Source organism: Arvicanthis niloticus, chromosome 11 (assembly GCF_011762505.2).
Source record: "Arvicanthis niloticus isolate mArvNil1 chromosome 11, mArvNil1.pat.X, whole genome shotgun sequence".
Taxonomy (NCBI): Eukaryota; Metazoa; Chordata; class Mammalia; order Rodentia; family Muridae; genus Arvicanthis; species Arvicanthis niloticus.
The window spans coordinates 33,151,327-33,169,377 of NC_047668.1; the positions used below are offsets into that span (position 1 = coordinate 33,151,327).

Here is an 18,051-nt window from a genome sequence, read left to right on the forward strand (position 1 = left end):
AACTACATAATAAGACTCTGTCTCTAAAATCAACCAACCAAACAAACAAACAAACACTAGGACCCAAGAATTAATCCTTTGGTGAGATGGTTCAGCAGTTAAGCACTTGTTCAAGCAGAGGACCTAAGTTCAGTTTCCAGCACCCTCGTAGTGGCTCATAAACATTTGTAACTACAATCCCAGGGGATCCAATGCCCTCTGGTGCCCTCTGCGAGCAGCAGGCACACACACGGTGCCTTGACGTACAGACAAAACACTCACACATGTGAGATAATATAAATAAGCCTAAAAATTAAAAAGTTAGTCAAAAATTAGAGCCACCCCCCAATGGATGGATGGGTGAATAAACAAAACATGCAGTAACATAGGATGAGGTATTATTTCACCATGGAAGAGCGATGTATGATGCATGCCAGAATACAGACGAACCTCAGGGGCACTGTGCGAAATGAACGAGGCCAAGCACAGCAGGTCATATACACTGGATGCTTCCATCTGTGGGCATCGCCCAGAGGAGGCAGATCCTTAGAGACACTGACTGGTAGCTGTCAGGTGCTGTGGGTGGCAGGAAGGAGGAATAACGGCCTAGTGGGTAGGAAGCCTTATCATCGAGTAAAGAAACATGTTGAGCCTAGATAGAGCTGGCCTCACAACATGATTGTATTAAATGCCAGTGAGTTATTTGGCTTAGAATAGTTAATTTTATGTCTTGAGAGTTTCACCTCGGCAACAATAATGGTAAAATCCCTGGGAAGATAAAGTCCAGGATAAGTTGTAAACAGAACAATCTGTCTCAAAGTAACTGAGAGTTACCTTCAAAACCCTGCTTGGAGCCGCTTAAACGGGGTAATTTTTAAGTTAAAGCAATTAAGGTGGTCAGCAGGAGACAGCAAACAGGTATTCTAAGACAGCAGCTCCCAAACACTGAAATTTCGGTCCATGAGGAAGTGTTACTTTGTCTTTAAGGAACAAGATGCATCCTTCCTACCTCTCTGCTCTCCAACAGGGTCCCTGTTTATTAAGTACCAATGACAGGTGGTTACTGTACTTTATTACCGCCAGGGGGACGCTTTGATTTTAATGTTTTGCTTTATAAAATAAATTTGGATGCAAATAACAGTGACATCACCTCTACACTCATGGGAAGCAGGCTCCATTGACTACTGGCAAATGAGACCCCAGGGACAAAACTACCCTCTGTGGCTCTTGCATCCCTGACACAGTTGTCATTTCTAGTCAAGTGCTCGCTGTTATCCAGGGACCCAGGTATACAGCGTGAGATTAGGACTGTCAGATCTAAACACGTAAGAAAGACTCGGCTCCAAACATTGCTGTCTCCCTACCAGCATGCCTGTGGGCCTGGCTTCATGTGGGCACCTGCAGGTGCCAATCTACAAGGCAGTGACCACCGCATGGTGAAAGTGGGTAGCATAGACCAACCAATGGATGGCTGGTCTTCCCAGAATTTCTGAGATACCCATACATCTGTACCATTCTCATCCTCAGGGCCACCATAAACCTTTGGTCTTCTCTTATCTCCTTCTCTGAGGTAAATACTCCCAGCCACCTTTTGAAGTTATTTCTCACAAAACTCCGTTACCACTTCTGACCTGTCCTAGGTTCGCTCTGGCTCTCAGCATTTCTCATAAAGTAGAGTTAGGAAGGGTACACGTTCTAGTGAACCCTGCTGAGGTCCTGCCTGCTCACTGGATGTTATTCTCTATTCATGCAGTGCAAGAAGATCAGTCCAGATGGTTTTCTTTCCTACAACCCCACTGTTAAGTCTTAGGTCACACTGTTCTCAGGTTGTGTCAACCCACGGGTACCCTTCAAAACTGTCACCTTGCTGGACTAGGTCCAGTGTTCCAGCCTGTTGAGATATTTATGGGCCCAAAGCCATCGATGAATCCATTCACTGTTTGGAAACTTGAGAAGCCTGCCCCAGTTCCACTCTTCTGAAACAGGCCCCAGCCATGTCCCAGTAACCATGACCTATGAACAGCATTCTCTCCAAGTATGGTTGTACCAGGGTAGTCAGGGAAGGCATGCCATTGGCCCACCTTCCTGGTAAGGATCCTCTGGGTGACTCTGACGCAGGCATCTCATGAGAGCCCTTCTCTGAACAGAGCTAATATAGTAGGCATCACACATAGTAAGCCATCAAATGTCTGTCACTACAAGACACATTATACTGACGAGGTGGTTTTTCTAGTTCCCCACCCAGCCTTCAAGAGGCCATCAGTGCATATACTATGCAGCTGAAATGAAAAGAAGGAACTCAAGACACTCAGTGCTGGAGCCTGAATCCCAGGCTCTTACCTACTGATGTGACCAGACTTGTCTCTCCAGGGCCGAGGGAGGAGTGTTAAGATCTGGCATGTAAAACAGGCTTAAAAGTTGATGCTGGGTGGTGGTGGCACATGCCTTTAATTCCAGAACTTGAGAGGCAGAGGCAGGGGAATCTCTGAGTTAGAGAACAGCCTGATCTACAGACCAAATCCCAGGACAACTAGGGCTACACAGAGAAACCCTGACTCTAAAAACAAACGAACAAAAAAATAAATAAATAAAAATAAATTGAGCCAACTCATGCAAACATAAACAAACGATTCTAAGATCATGACTAAATAATTTAGAAATAACAGCAAAAATACCATTTCTATCCAGTGTTCGGCAACCTGCCTATCAAATCAAGGAGGGACTTGGAGATGGGCTTCTCTTTGAGCACAGAGCAACCAGGGAGCTGCAAAAGCACAGCTCTTCTCCCCTCCCCCGGTTCCCTTCCTGGAAACAGTTGGTCTAATGAAGACCAGGCTCTAATCTGGCCTAAGAAGACTTTCTCCCACCCCACTTGCCAAGGATCCCCTCAGCCTTCAGAAGCACACTGTCCATCCCCTTCTTTGTTGAGACCAAGCTCTACACAATTAGCACGATCTGGCAGGTGACCTGGCAGGGTTAGGTTGTATTTAGCTCTTGTGTAGCCCGACCATGCTTCCCTCCCAGGCTTCCATCTTACAAACAGGTTTTCTAAGAACAGCAGCTCTGGGTTCTGAGGTAGTCAGGGTGTCCAGAAACGTTCCATCCCTAACCTCTTCAGGAAAGGGATGAACTTCAATATGAAAGGACCTTGGCCACACTTTGCAAAAAGGGTTGCCAGAAGCCACCTGCTGGCTCCTAGTGGCATATCTATGTCAAAGATATTCTCCAGGATGACAGAGACTGACAGAACTGGTACAGCCAGCCTCAAGCCCATGGGAAAGGGTAGTAGTTAGAGAGGCACTAGATGGCATAAGTCTGCCCTTATCTATCCCAGGCTGGCCTCCCAACGTCCAAGGAACACAAGGGCAGATTAAAAACAAACAAACACACACAACACACATATGTAATTGTTGGCAAGACACTGAGAAGACTGTATCAATGGATTGGTGAACAGATTAGGAAATTTGACCGGAAAGGTGTTGGTAGAAAGAGAGCAAGGAAGCCTGCCAGATAATATCTGGAACTCCACTGGCCTATAAGCTTTCCTCCTCCAGCTCCCTCTATATAAATCTCCCTTAAGACCAATGGGCTGATGGAATCTCTAAAAAGTCAGAAGTATGAAGGTATAATAGACATTCATGGCCACTTTGTGCTTTTTCCTGTGATTTTAAAAGAACGTGTTACTGGGGTTTTTTTTTGTTTGTTTGTTTTGTTTGTGTTGTTGTTTTGGTTCCCGATGCCTAGTCATGGGCATGGGGACACAACCCATAGAAGACCACCTCTTCATCAGGAAGGTCACTGCATGGCATTGCTGAGGCTGCTGCTGCAGCTGCACTTGAGACAGGACCAGGTTACGGGCTGAGCAGGGTCCCACCATGCGTATGTTAAGTCTCTAATTCTCTAGTACCCGAGAGTGTAACCCATATGTAGAAACAGGTCTTGAAAGAGGCCAATAAGAAAAGACCCTAATCCAATAGAACCGGCGTTCTTATTTTAAAAAGAACGGGGCACCAAAGACTCAGCAGCTGCACCCTGAGAAGGCAGCAAGCCTGGTGTGGCCATCTGTAAGGCCTCAGGGAATGCCAGCCCTGTTGGCACCTCCATCTGGAGCTCAGTTCCCAGAACGGTTAGGAAAGGCATTTCAGCTGTTTAAACCATGCTCTAGCCCTAACCAAGGCAACTGGTTGCCTCCAAAGCCGCTCACATTCACCTCACAGGAGTAACAACTCCTCACAGCCCAGTGGCACTGTTTGCTCCACTATAAGGTATGGCAAGGCCAACATAGGGTACATCCAGGTATTGTTCCCCCGGCAGGTCCTGCTACTCAGCGATTCTGTGCTGGAGGCATGGATGACATAGAGCAGGTGACTTCAAGCCACAAACTGCAAGCAGCCAATTCCTTTAATCAACTTCCTTTCCTGGTTTGCCTCTTACATGGACAGGTTCTGATTAACCGGAGTATCAGTGATGTGCTTCCAGAAAAAGACAAGACCGTGGAGTGAGTAGATCCACGACCAAGTAAGGTAGGCACCGACACTCTCACTAGTTTGATAAACCCATGTCAACCATCTGGTCCAATGATAACACCGCTGGAAATTGACAGTCTCCAGGTTCTATCTGTGGCCAGGTTCTGTGGAACTCCTGGATCCTGCCAGTCCCCAAGCTGGACAGAGCCATTCTAGAGGCAAGTGAAGTAGACTTAGCAGCTCACTGCCTCTTTGGAGCCAGACACAGCTACAACAAACAGTGGATATGTCACTGAGCTACCTACAGGAGGAAGAACCAAAGGGAGGACGGAATAGATAAGCAGGTTGATGTCTGCAGGGGCTCTCGGGGTGACATGCTCTAGGAGACAGAGAGCTAAGAGGCATCTTCACATGTCCAGATGTGGCAGGTGCAAGGGTCTAGCCGTGCAAAATGCAAAACTCTGAAACAGAACAACTTGGGGACACTTCAGCACTGCCGCCATGGCTCCATTCCAACACAAAGGTCTGTAGGTCCCCTCCGTGTCTCTCTCTTCATTCACATTGGCCAAACGACCATTTGCATAGCGGGCTCAGAGACTCCATTATTATAGATGGATAAGATGCACAGACCCAACATGCATTTCAAACCACAAGCCTGCAAAAAGATGGGCCTCTCTCACCCTTACCAACCTGACAGGGGCAGGGCGGGGCAGGGGGAGAGGGGCTCCCACCCATATGCTGAATTGGGGGTAGAATGAATCTAATTAGAACATAGTCTCTTTCATCTTTTTAATTTTATTTGTTTATTGAGATAAGGTCTTAGTATCTAGTCCTAGCTCGCCTGGAACTTGCTATGCAGATGAGGCTGGCCTTGAACTCATAAAGATCTGCGGGCTTCCACTCCCTACCCTCCTTCCCCAAATGCTGGAGTTAAAAAGAGTGCACCACTACACCTGCCAGAACAGTTTCTTAACCACACACTGGAGGCAGTCTGCCCAGTGTAGATGGAGCAACAAGCAGGTGAAAGTTTGATGCCTAATGCTGGGCCTGACATCCCACTCCTCAGCTCCTGCATTAAAGCATGGGCCAGACAGTAAAAGATCTGAAGCAGGAGGCCGGCCTTGTCCTTACATTCTGCAAGGTTAGAGGAGACAAAAAAAATTTATACTTTTATATGGGTGTGTGAAACTTGGAGGAGAAAAAGAAATTATCGCCCTCAAATGGTCACAACAACGTCCAGCTTCGGCTCCATGATCACGCTTACTACTTTGGAAATTTCCATTTCGACTGTCCTTTCTCACGGAAGAGTTGGGGGTGACAGTGGAATTTGGACCGGGCTGTGTGGAGCCCCCTTGTGCGATGAGAGCACCCTGCCTTCTCTGAAATCCTTCCACTAGCAGGCCTTGGACTGTTTACTGCTTTCTCCCTCCTTTTGGATTTGTTCAGTTTAAAATATTTACCCCTCGGCACAATGAAGTGTCTCATTTTCAGGGTTCTCCTGGACCATTAGACCGGGACTCCACACTCATTATTCTGATGAACATTCTCCTTACCCATGCAAATTCCGGGAGTAGCAGCCCAGGGGAGATGGGAGGTGCTCTAGGTAAGCCATCGCGAGCTGATTTAACTTTGCAGCCATTCAGTGGGCAAGGAAGGCGGAGCAATTTTTAAGGCAAAGGTTGTAGTAAATATTATGGAAAACCCTTTTTATAGAGTGCTAATTCTGGTGCAGCGTTTTCTTGCAAGCCGGGTTTCAGTCCTCATTCAAACCTGCCTGGGAGCCCCCGAGGCAGACTAATCTACACAGATCACGTGTGAGGGAGCATGTCACTCAGCAAAGGCTGGCTGATATCCATTCTTTACAGTGCTGTCAACATCTCAGTATTACAGTCGTTTTCAGTGGGAACAAACTTTCCAACCCAGGAACTTCCCTTCTGCCATCCTTCCACCAGCCCATCCCCCACGACCCTGAAACTTGCCAACTGGCTCCCGGAGAGGCTTCAGGTCACCAGATGACACCACTCCCGTGAGTTTGACAAAACAAGCACAGCAAACTCCTCTTAGAGGTTTGAAACAATACCCAACCCTTTCGGAGTGTCCCAGAGGAAACAGCATCATCACTTTCAATTTACGCTAGCCACCGCCGTTTGTGACAACCCAGAGAAAACAACTCAGCCTACGACAAACGCTGGGGACCCGCCATCGGTGCCTGGGGAGAGCTATCAAGTGACCTTTCAGAGAAATTAATTTTCCAGAGCGATAATGGCCTTTGCTGCTGCACATACATTCAGTCACTTCTGTCAGCGCAGGAAAGGATTTCACTTTCTACAGTTGGAACAGAAACTCTCATACATCCTCGTTTCTTTAAAAAAAAAAAAGTCTATAAATAACCCAGGATCAGCAAAATTATGCAAAACAGCCTGCTAGAAGAAGAAATGTAAACTAAAACCACTTACAGAACGACTCGGGCTGCCAACTTAATCTGATGCTACGACGACTGTAAACATGTTGTACTTTTGAAACCTGAAGTGATCCACTTTAGTACAGATGCCATCGCAAAAAAAAAAAAAAAATATGAGAGAGAGAGAGGGAGGGAGGAGGGAGGGAAGAGGGAGGGAGGGAGGGAGGGAAGGAGAGAGAGAGAGAGAGAGAGAGAGAGAGAGAGAGAGAGAGAGAGAGAGAGAACAATCCAAAACAAGGAAACAACAAAAGCCCAGCCGCAAAACAGAGCAACCTGATTCGGTATTCTGCACAGTGCACGACCCGACCCGATGGCTGATCGGCTGCAGTCAGTACCAGCTCCCCTCGCGTCCACACGCCAACTGTTTTGACTACAGGCACTTGTTAAACACAGAGTTTCAGGTCCTACCAGTTGGACACCAGAAGTTCATAGAACTGACCCAGTGCCAAAAACAACAAGCGCAGAAATCGAAACGGCTGCCTCCTCGTGTGAGTGTTTGGTTAACTGTTTCATCGAGCCCTGAAGCAAACCGCGAAACAATTAAGAATTAAAAGAACTTAAATAACAAAAGCAAAAGATTAGCACCTTGAAAATGTAGATGTCCGCAGATAAAGTTAAGACAGTAGGCTACTTTATTGGGGGTGGGTGTCACATGACACACTGTGGTTATCAACAGTAGGAACCCGGTGCTTCCTCAAGCATCTTCCATATGATTGGTTCAGACAATTTGCACTTACTGAGGATTTCTACCAGTGTGGAAGTTAATAAATCCCACAGGAGGAAGAAAGGGACTTATTGAATGATTGTTTTTTTTTTTTTAATGCAATAAAAGGGCTTCCAAGTTGCCTACTGCACACATGGAGATTGAGACCACACACTGGAAGCATGGTCCAGGCTGGAGCCATGCCTCTGGAGACTACTTCAGGACTCCCTCTGGGATGAGGGATACTGGAGAGCAGCTTTCTTAATCAAGGCTGTAGTCTACACTGTTGGACAGTGATATAGAGTGGTCGTTTCACCTTGCAAAGTAAGTTAAAAGAAGCAATTCTATTCTATTGCTGAACAAGCCTTTCCATTTCCTCCCCAGAATGCATCCAACACTATTTACCTTTAGGATCAAGACAATTAACCAGATTACATTTTTGAGGTCCTGAAGGATTTAGGAAAACTAAATTTCATTTAAAAAAAAAAAAAAAAAACAAAACTGGAGCATGGGTGTAGATATTTTACCGTAAGGAAGACTTAAGACTTCTGTATTATCTCTCTACCTATCAATCTATCAATCGACCAATCTATCATCTCTCACCATCTTCTATCACTGTCTATCTGATTTGATACAGCTGTCTGTAAGTCAAGCATATCATAGGACTTGGTTGTTAGAAGCATCTTGTGAGGTGGATGGCAAGAGGTGCTATTCTCACCCCATTTTCTGAAAGGAAAACACAAGGCTAGACTTTCCCAGGGTCACGCATCCAGGAAAGGATTCTACCACTCTCATCTTCGTTGTGCTCATTTTCACTAAAAGAGATTGAGAAAGGCTCCATGATTCGTTTAGCGCCAGGCCTTCCATCTCCAGCCCAGCCCTCCTTATTTGTCTCTGTCATGTTTCCAAAAAAACAGAGCACTAGAACGAAAAAGGTTGATTATAAATGCGTGAGACTTCCCTTAATTCTCTTGGTGTTCCCTGTTTCTATGGCTTTCTGCAGCAGATTGCAGCCCTTGGGCACCACACAGATGGATTTCTTTCTGTGTTAGGGCAAGCTACATACACCTGGGCCACACAGCGACCGCTTTGATGGAAAATACCTCTTCACGCAGTTTGTATCCTATCTTTCTCAGTTCATTCACCTGTTACCCCTGGTTCCTCACCCAAACCTAGTCTAAGAGGAGAGGAGTAGCCCTGCCAAACTGCATATTAGGAAGCCCACGTGTCCATTGTGCTACTGGAGGGGCACTGGGTTTGCAGATCTTTTAACATGGAGTTCAAAGATAGGCCTTTGCTGAAGGTTTGGGTTTTTAATTTTTGTTGTTTTGGTTTGGGTATCTTCTTTTTTTTTCTTCAATAGAGATCCCTGGAAATATTTAATCACGCAAAGGTGCCCATCATAACGGCTCCTTCTCCATGCTAAGTGAACAGGCTCCTTGCCTAAGCAGAGAAGACATAACTGTTATAGGGTACCCTGAAGCAGGTTTGCTACAGGGTTTGGTTGTCTCTCTGAGAGGATATGGTAGCATTGTAGGCGACCAGCAGGTTTGGTTTATAGGTAGGCATGGAAGTCCCTGGAAAGTACTGAATTGCACTGAAGTTTCTATAAAACTAATTAGCTGATTCAGTGTTGAGGGCAGAATGCCACAGTAACATTGTTGTGACCATTAGGTAACTCTTTCGGACTGTACAAACATACCCTTAGTTTCCACAAAACAAAAGGCTCAGAATGTCCTCAGATAGCATATGAGGCCTAACACTGAGATCTCCTACTTTGCAGTGACCCGTCTACATCATGATTCTTTGTCAGTGCACTAGCAAAGCACCTGCATTTATGAGTTTCTTTGTTCTATTACTACTTTGGAATGTAGTATTGGAGAAAACCTGGATCTGTCTTCCCAGGCCACAGTCACTCATAATTAGCTCTAGAAAAAAATGATCACTTTTCTACTTTGAGGTGAGAGTTATGTTTTTGTGGTGAAATAGTGGGGGGGGGGGGGGATGAAGATGTCTAGCAGGAACTGAAGACTTGGGGCCAGCACTGGGGACACTGAATATAGAATTCAGGAGGAAGCTGGTTAAGAAGGGAAGATTACCACTCAGAAGGCAGAGGCAGGAGATCTCTGAGTTCTAGGCTACCCTGAATGAATTCCTGAACAGCCAGGACTATATAGAGAAACCCCATCTTGAAAAAGAATGAAGATTAGAAAACTCTAGAATGTTTTGCCACCAATATCATGACTTTTTCTCTATCTTGAAACACAACACAAAAATCATAGAAGTAAAAGCTAGGAGAGCTAGGTGTCAATTCGGACTTTATGTTGAGTGTAATGAACACAGCATACAGAACGATAGAAGCTGTATGTCCCGCTGGCTGGAAAGGCTCTGTGGTTGTGTGGGATGACTATGTGATGTCTCCGGTGGCTTGTAAACCCTCGTTTTGAAAGGTGTTTGGGGAATGGCATGACACTTGCATCCATGCTGCCTGAAAGAGTATGAGCATTGAGTAAAGCATAAATCTTGGCATGAACATGTGTTTGCTTACAAGATACAAAGCGTGCATGTCCAGGTAAGACGTGTCTCCTCCTGAGCATAGAGTCATAAAACTCAAAAGTAGAGCATATGTTTTGACAAGCACTGTCAGATTTAGGGACGCTAGAGTAGCCTATTTAAAATTAAAACTGGGCCAGAGAGATACCACCAAGGCTAATGCCTGAGTTCCATTCCTATAAGCCATAGGTTGGAAGGAGAGAACTGACCCCTGAAAGTTATCTTGACCTACACACACACACACACACACACACACACACACACACACACACACACGCGCGCGCATTCCACATATATATTGGCATGTGTGTACCTTCGCACACATAAAATAATGAATAAACAGCGAAATACATAAATAGAGCCAGACATGTCTCTAATCCCAGCACTCAAGAAGCAGAGAGATAGGTGAAACTCTGTGAGTCTGATCTACACAGTAAGTTCTAAGACAGCCAGAGCTGCATAGAGAGACCCTGTCCCAGATAGATAGATAGATAGATAGATAGATAGATAGATAGATAGGATAGATAGGATAGATAGGATAGATAGATGATAGATAGATAGATAGATGATAGATAGATAGATAGATAGATAGATAGATACATAGGATAGATAGATGATAGATAGATAGATACATAGATAGATACATAGATAAATAGATGGATAGATGGATAGAACAGATAGATTATAGACAGACAGACAGACAAATAGGAAAAAGAGAGAAAATTGGAAATCTGAGGAACGGCTGGTAACAAGAAGTTAGCAAAAAGATGTGACCATAGACAGAAATGTGCTGCAGTAACTAATAGACCACTTTGCTTCAGGAAGTGTCAGTGAGTTCAGCATGTCAAACACTGGATAATGGGAGCACTGAGGAAAGTGGCAGCACTCCCATGCATGTCCATGCTCTGAGATTTACACTGAGTAAAGGGGGAATGGGCGGAAGAGGCAGTTGGTTAAGGACTGTTCCAGTCTTTTAAACATCTGGTGTGAGGAAAACAGTCTTTTTGGTAAGTAGACAGATAATTAAGATTGCTGTGTCCAGGATGGCTCCAGGGACTGTCCTGAAGAGGACAACAAAGGAATGAAGAAGGGACAGACAGACATAGAAGCACAAGGAAAAACTGGGATAGGGTAGACTGGGCTCTCTGATGGAGAAGTCACAGCACCCTGAAAGATTGTTTTCTATAGGAGAATGGAGGTGCTCTTGTTGCATACAGATACACAAGAAGGCAGGGTTATTGTACCCAGGTGAACAGGAAGTCAGGCTTAGCTAATGCCAGTGGACTTTAGGTCATAAACATCTGGAGGAGAAAGGTACCATGAATTTTTTTTTTTCATGCATTGCCAACATTTTCACTCAAACTAGGAAGGCTTTGCCATCTCTCTGAGACTCACTCTGGGAAGGCTGTGCCACATCTATGGATCTGAGGCATAGGGGTTATTGTCATGGCTATACTAGTGTTACAGTCACCCAGGACTTTGCTCCCAACATATGATGTTCACATTCATGCCTATGGCCTCTACTGACTTCACGGTCAGCTTGAACCCTTAGGTCCTAGTCCCTGGGATAGTCCTGTAGACTTCCCAGTTAATGTCTGTACCTGACTCAACACTTTACACCTCATCTCCCGGATTCACAAGACTAAGTGTGCCAGACACTTGTGACCAGCTTTGTAGCTCACGTCTGAAGAGACTGCAACCAACATCGTAGGTTAGTTTTACACATACAAGACCCCAGTCCTTAGATGTTTGAGGAAAATGGCAAGTTGTGCTAGACTTAGGCAGGGCTACACTAGACTTTGAAAAATGACCCTAGTGAAGGTCAATAAATATGGGGTGACTGCAGTCGAGACTACCGGGCTGAAGGTCTTTCCAGGCCAGGTCTCTATCTCATCTAGCCTGATAGGCTACTGCCTAGCTACATCTCAGAAGCCTAGCTGTGTGCTTTCAATACATTTTAAATAAAATGTAAATGTGAATCAATACACAAATCTGCAAAGTGAATATATTACACATGTATCATATTTGGTCAATATCTTCCTTCCTTCCTTCCTTCCTTCCTTCCTTCCTTCCTTCCTTCCTTCCTTCCTTTTGTGGTTCTGAGGATCTTGGGACCTTTCACATTCTAGGCAAGTGCCTGCCAAATTAGGTATTTTTATATTTATTCCACCTATTTATCTAGTTTATTTGTTTATATTTTGGTTTTATTGAGACAGGATTTCTCTGTGTAGCCCTGCCTGTCCTACAACTTGCTCTATAGTCCAGCAATCTGCCTCTGCCTCCTGAGGAGTGCTGGGATTAAAGGCATGTGCCACCACTACCTGCAGGCGTTTTATTCTCCCATTCTTTCTCTCTCTCTGTCTCTCTCTGTCTCTCTCTGTCTCTCTCTGTCTCTCTCTCTCTCTCTCTTTCCTCCCTCCCTCCCTCCCTCCCCCCTCTCTTTTTTATCTGCAAAGCCATCTCTCCAGCACCTCAAAATAGGTATTTTTTTCTTTTAAAGTTGTAGCTCACACCAATCCCTGACACTATTATTGATATTCTGTTATACTTGCAGACAGGAGTCTAGCATGGCTGCCCTCTGAGAGACTCCACCCAGCAGCTGACTCAAACAGATGCAGACGCTCACAGCCAAACAGTGGATGGAGTTTGGGGATTCTTATGGAAGAATTGGGGGGTGGATTGCAGGCCCTCAAGGGCATAGGAACTCCACAGGAAGACCAACAAAGTTAACTAACCTGGACCCTTGGGGCTCTCAGAGTCTGAACCACTAGCCTCTCTCTTTCTCATTGTTTAAAATCTTGGTCAGGACTTACTAAATGGGCAGAAAAGCCTGCAAACACAGAAGAAGCACTCCGAATTATGTGCCCTGCACACAGCTAGCTCCCCCACCTTCCTCCCTTCCCTTTTCATTTCCCCGAATCTTGCCATTTCTTTTTGTCTCTACATCCTCTTGTTTAGAACTCTCTTTTCCCCAGACTAGAAATTAGGCCACTCAGCCTGTTACTATGTGGCAAGCAAATGGCTCTCAAGGAGCCTGAGGATGTCTGATGAGTCTGTGTGGTGCTAGGATGCAGTGATTTGGTGTCTGATGGCTCTGTCTGGTGCTAGGATGCAGTGATTTGGCCTCTGGTGACTCTGTGTGGTCCTAGGATTTGGTACAGCTTGATGCTGCACAGGCTGTCGGCTAGGTTTCCACCAAGTGACTCAATGGCAGCAGTCACGATGCTGAGGTGCTGTTGAATCTCTGACTAGAAGGCTCCCTGCCATGCACATGGCTTGCTTTTTTGAATAGAGTAAATTAACAATTTGAGGCTCTGGCTGCTGAGGTTCTAGGCAGTGAGTTTAGGAAAGATGGGTCTTGTCTGCTGTGTGTGAGGTGGCTCAAGTCTTCAACAGCACTGCTGTATCTGAGGTCTCCACCCCAGATGCTCTTTCTTCTGCTACTTTTAGCTCCTCCTTGTCTACCCTTCAGCCATCATGGACCCTTCCCCCTAAACGCAAAAGGATAAATTGGGGTGTGAAATTTTGGGTTGCGTTTTTAAAAATTCATCAAGTTTGTATGTGGTAGGTAAATTGATGTATTCATTTATTATTATTTTTATCTAGCAAAAAACAAAGGTAAATACGGTGTCCTCAAAAAGCCTTTAAAAAAAGAAAAAAAAAAAAACGGGCACTGGCTAAGCAAATTATTGGCATATCCATCCAATGGAATGCCAGGAAAGAATAAACATGGTGTTTATAACTATGGTTATAAATAGAGATGGTGTTCATCTGTATTTTCTGAAGTGTGCTCACAATAATTTAAATTTTTACTGTTGATGATAAAACCCTGGGCCTTATACATGCTAGGCAGCTCTACCATCGAGTTACACACCAGCCCCCTCATGATAATTTTATATGGAAAAAAAAGGCAGAACTCAAATCAAAGTCTGTAAAAGCATTCTATTTTTACTTTTGAAAATATAAAATACATACATATTCAGGGATACAGAGTTAGATACCCCTCTCTCTCCATATATATATATATATATATATATATATATATATATATATATATACATCATATAGACATTTATGTACAACATAGACACCCATAGGAAAAGCTAAAAAGTTTTACACCAAAATACTTTTTTTTTTTTTTTTTTTTTTGATTCATCTGAAACTTTGGCAGCTTTCACAGTGAAATCTTTCTAAAAAATTTTTTTGAATCTTCTTGGTAACCTCTAAGTTTTAAAATGTTTATTTCTTCAGCATTTGGGGTGAGTGTGTGTGTGTGTGTGTGTGTGTGTGTGTGTGTCTGAAGACAGCTTGCTGGAGTTGGTTCTCGTCTTCTCCCACACAGGCTCCCGGGGACTGAACTGAGGCAGTCAAGCTTGGCAGCATCTTACCTACTGAGCCATCTCACCTGCCCAATTCCGAACCTGAGTGTGACCTGGAACTCACTCTGAAATCCACAACTACACTTTTTATTTTTCATTGTCTTAATAGGCAAATAAAAAAATTATACACATATACATATATCAAGATCCATACATTGCCAGGCATTTTCTTTTATAATAAAATTATAACTTTAGAAATTTATAATTTTGCCTTGAATAAAACATTCCATGCTGTTTGGGCCCTGCTCTCATTTGTATCCCATGACACCCCAGTGCTTTCAAAGGAGTTCTATTCATAAAGAAGGGTCAGCTGAAGCTAAGCATAGTAGTACATGTCTGTCATTCTAGTACTTGGGCAGCTGAGGCAGGAGGATTGTAATTCAAGACAAGTGTGGGCTACAATTGTGAGATCCTGTCTCAAAAAAAAAAAAAAAAAAAAGCGAAGCAAAGCACAACAAAGCACAACAAAACAACCCCAAAACTTAGTTTGTGGTGTCAGCAATAGAACCTGTGCATGACATGGGCTATCCAAGAACTCTGTCACTGAGTTACACAAAACTATATATACACTAGCTTCATTTCTCAATTTGTGGGGAAACATTTAATTAGTGCATTTCAAAGAAAAACCTAGTTTCTGCTTCTCCCTGTCCATGCACTTTATTTTGGGGGACTTAAGAAGCCATGTAAATACCACATGAAGCGCTTTGCTGTTCACTTCTGTGGCATACACAAGCTACAGGACACTCCTTTGTAATGGAAAAAGTCTAGAAATTCACATATCTCTCTTCTAGAGTTAGTTTATGCCACGCCACAGTCAAGTCAAGTCAAACAATGTGTTTTTGTTTTGAGAGTGGGTCTCTTACAAAACTTTGGCAGGCCTGGAACTTGCTAGGTAGACCGGGTTGGTCTAGAACTCAAAGAGATCTTCCTGTCTCTGTCTCCTTCGTTCTGGGATTAAAGGCACTTACTACCATGCTGGGCAAAAACAATGTTGCTTTAAGTAAAAACAAACAAACAAACAAACAAACAAAAAACAACCCATAGCCCTAACTAATCCTGTTCTCCTCTTAGCCTTTATGAGTGTCCATGAGATACTTGTTATCTCTTACAGATCCAGCCAGAGGTGGGCACTCCAGCAGGTGAGGTCATTATTCTGTTCACAGATGAGGAAGTCACGAATTACCCAGGTGAGCAACTATCCCAAGGTCACAGCCTGAGGACCATTAGATACAGGATCACACCCTGTTTTCCTAGAATGTCCTCTTGATTAAGGAGCACTAAATTCTTCTTTAAAAAACTGTCTTTATTACTTTTATGTGCATGTTTGTGTGTGTGCCATATGCCTACAGGAGCTCAAGGAAGATGGAAGAGGGTGTTGGATTCCCTAGTGTAGTGACTGGTAATTGTAAGCCACCACGTAGGGGCTGGGATTTGAACCCAATCCTCTGCAAGAACAGTATGTGATCTTAATCACTGAGCCATCTCTCTAGCTTTCTGAATTCTTTCTAAAAAATAGGAAGCCATCTAATTTTATTGTACTCACCAGACACTTTTGAAAGCAAAAGATGCTGATTGGATGGGCCCCAAGGTAACTGGTCTAACCTGTGGCTTTCCCAGGGAAACTCAGCTTCATGGTCAAGCAAGATATAACTAAACACAGAGAGAGACACAAGTACACACACACACACACACACACACACACACACACACTCGAGCCATATCTTATGAATAGCATAGAGAAACGGGATGGGGTAAAATACTTCTTTTTTTTTTTTAAATAGTACATACATAGAGAAAACCAAAGAGAAATGCTTACTCAATACTGTGATTTATTGGGTGGACACAATAAAGTTAGGTTAGGCTTTTTATCTTTGGGTCTTCAGTTCCCATTGTCTCAACAATCACAAAGTCAGAATTGGCACCTGAAAGGAATCAAAATGGGACACAGTCCCAAAGTGACATCTTTAGGGCTTTCTGCATTTTGGCCAACATTACAGATTTCACTGGTGAGACTCATGACACAGTATAAGTGAATGCTAGAAATGGGTTGTTCATGTATTAGTTTTCGAGATAGACTCTCATGGAGCCCAAGGTGGCTTTGAATTGATCTTCGTGCTTTTACCTCTGGAGTACTAGGACTGCAGGTGTGCCCCACCATGGCCATTTAAAGAAGATTTATTGGTGACATTAAAGGTACTCAAGATAAAGGCCTTTTAAGAAGCCCCCATGGTCATACCCCTTTTTGGATCAAGTTCAGCGAGAACCCAGAAGGACTGTACATTGTCCTATTGGGATGGCTCCAGAGGCTGCCTGGAATTCAGTCACCCAGTCAGTACTGTTCACGTTTGCTGTGCTCGGGAAGCGGTAATTCTCTTTGGAGTATGCCTGGAACTCCTTTGGAGGATCTTTCTTGCAAGGTCTGACTGGAATTTCTAGAAGGGTTGGACCTTTACCAAGCCTACAGAGCAGGTTGATTTTTCTGTACTTGTGAAATGGTTTATTTGGTAAGTTCCCAGGCTTACAGTAGAATCGAGCCTACCTCCATGTTCATTAAACCTGGTAGTGAGGTGGTCAGGGAGAAGCTAAAACCCTCATCATGTCAGTCTTCTAGAATCTTTCATATTGTAACTGTTTCCTACAAAAAGATCCCGAGTTCCTCGTGGCCAGACCACAAAAACACAGGTGACTGTGAAACAGGTAGACGTAAGGAAGAGATCCCTCCACGTGTTTTGATTTTCTATCAGATACTGCGCCTCTGTCTTCTTCCATAATGTAGTTTGTAAGCCCCTGTCCTAAAAAGCAATACATAAGCTTCTTTATTGGACACGTTAAATTGAATAAGGCTTCTGCCATTTTCTACTGTCTGTCATCCGTGACTGGTTTTCATTCTGTTAGTGACAACAGGTTTGTACAGACCATAATCTACTGCTTGCCCTGGGTTAAGCTAGCACTTTAAAAACAAAACAAACAAACAAACAAACAACAACAAAGAACACTAAATAAACAAATAAAACACAGGAATTCCATTATTTCCCTAGTTAATGCAGATTGGCATTACCAGTCCCATGTTCAGAGGTAGAGTTAAAACGTAAGTCTGTAAAGTTAGGCTCATTACATTCCAAACTGGAACACATTCTCCAATGCCACCTTAGTCAGAATTACCAAACAAATCAAATATTCAGAAACTGAATACTGTTTCCTTTGCCACCCTACTCTCTTCCATTGCCAACCCCCCGTGCTGGGATTGGACCCAGGGCCTTACACACATTGGACAAATGCTCTACCACTAAGGCACATTCCCAGGACTTGCTACCAAGTTTGTTTACTCACTTTTTGCCATGCATATCTTTTATTGGTACTTCAACAAAATTTACCAAAAGCATTTTTTCGGGGGGGAGGAAACACTAGATGGATGTTGGAATATAAGAGCCAACTTACTAGTCCTTTCACTTTTCACTATTTTGATTGACATGTGGACAACATGAGCGCTATCTAATACCCTCTTACTGC

The 18,051-nt window shown here is 43.9% G+C and overlaps 1 protein-coding gene across 12 annotated transcripts in view; it reads right to left on the reverse strand.

Annotated features, from left to right (window-relative positions):
* Positions 1-18,051, reverse strand: part of Atxn7l1 (ataxin 7 like 1) — a 220,496-nt gene that overhangs the window by 70,402 nt on the left and 132,043 nt on the right. Inside the window, exon 1 of one of the 12 annotated variants that reach the window (XM_076942000.1) lies at positions 7,180-7,326. The exons of 9 other annotated variants lie outside the window; for them this stretch is intronic. The gene's annotated coding sequence lies outside the window, so the exon portion shown is untranslated. Of the gene's footprint in view, positions 1-6,901; positions 7,040-7,179; positions 7,327-18,051 lie in introns of those variants that run through there. 2 more of the 12 variants (XM_076942001.1, XM_076942002.1) reach the window with 2 other exon arrangements.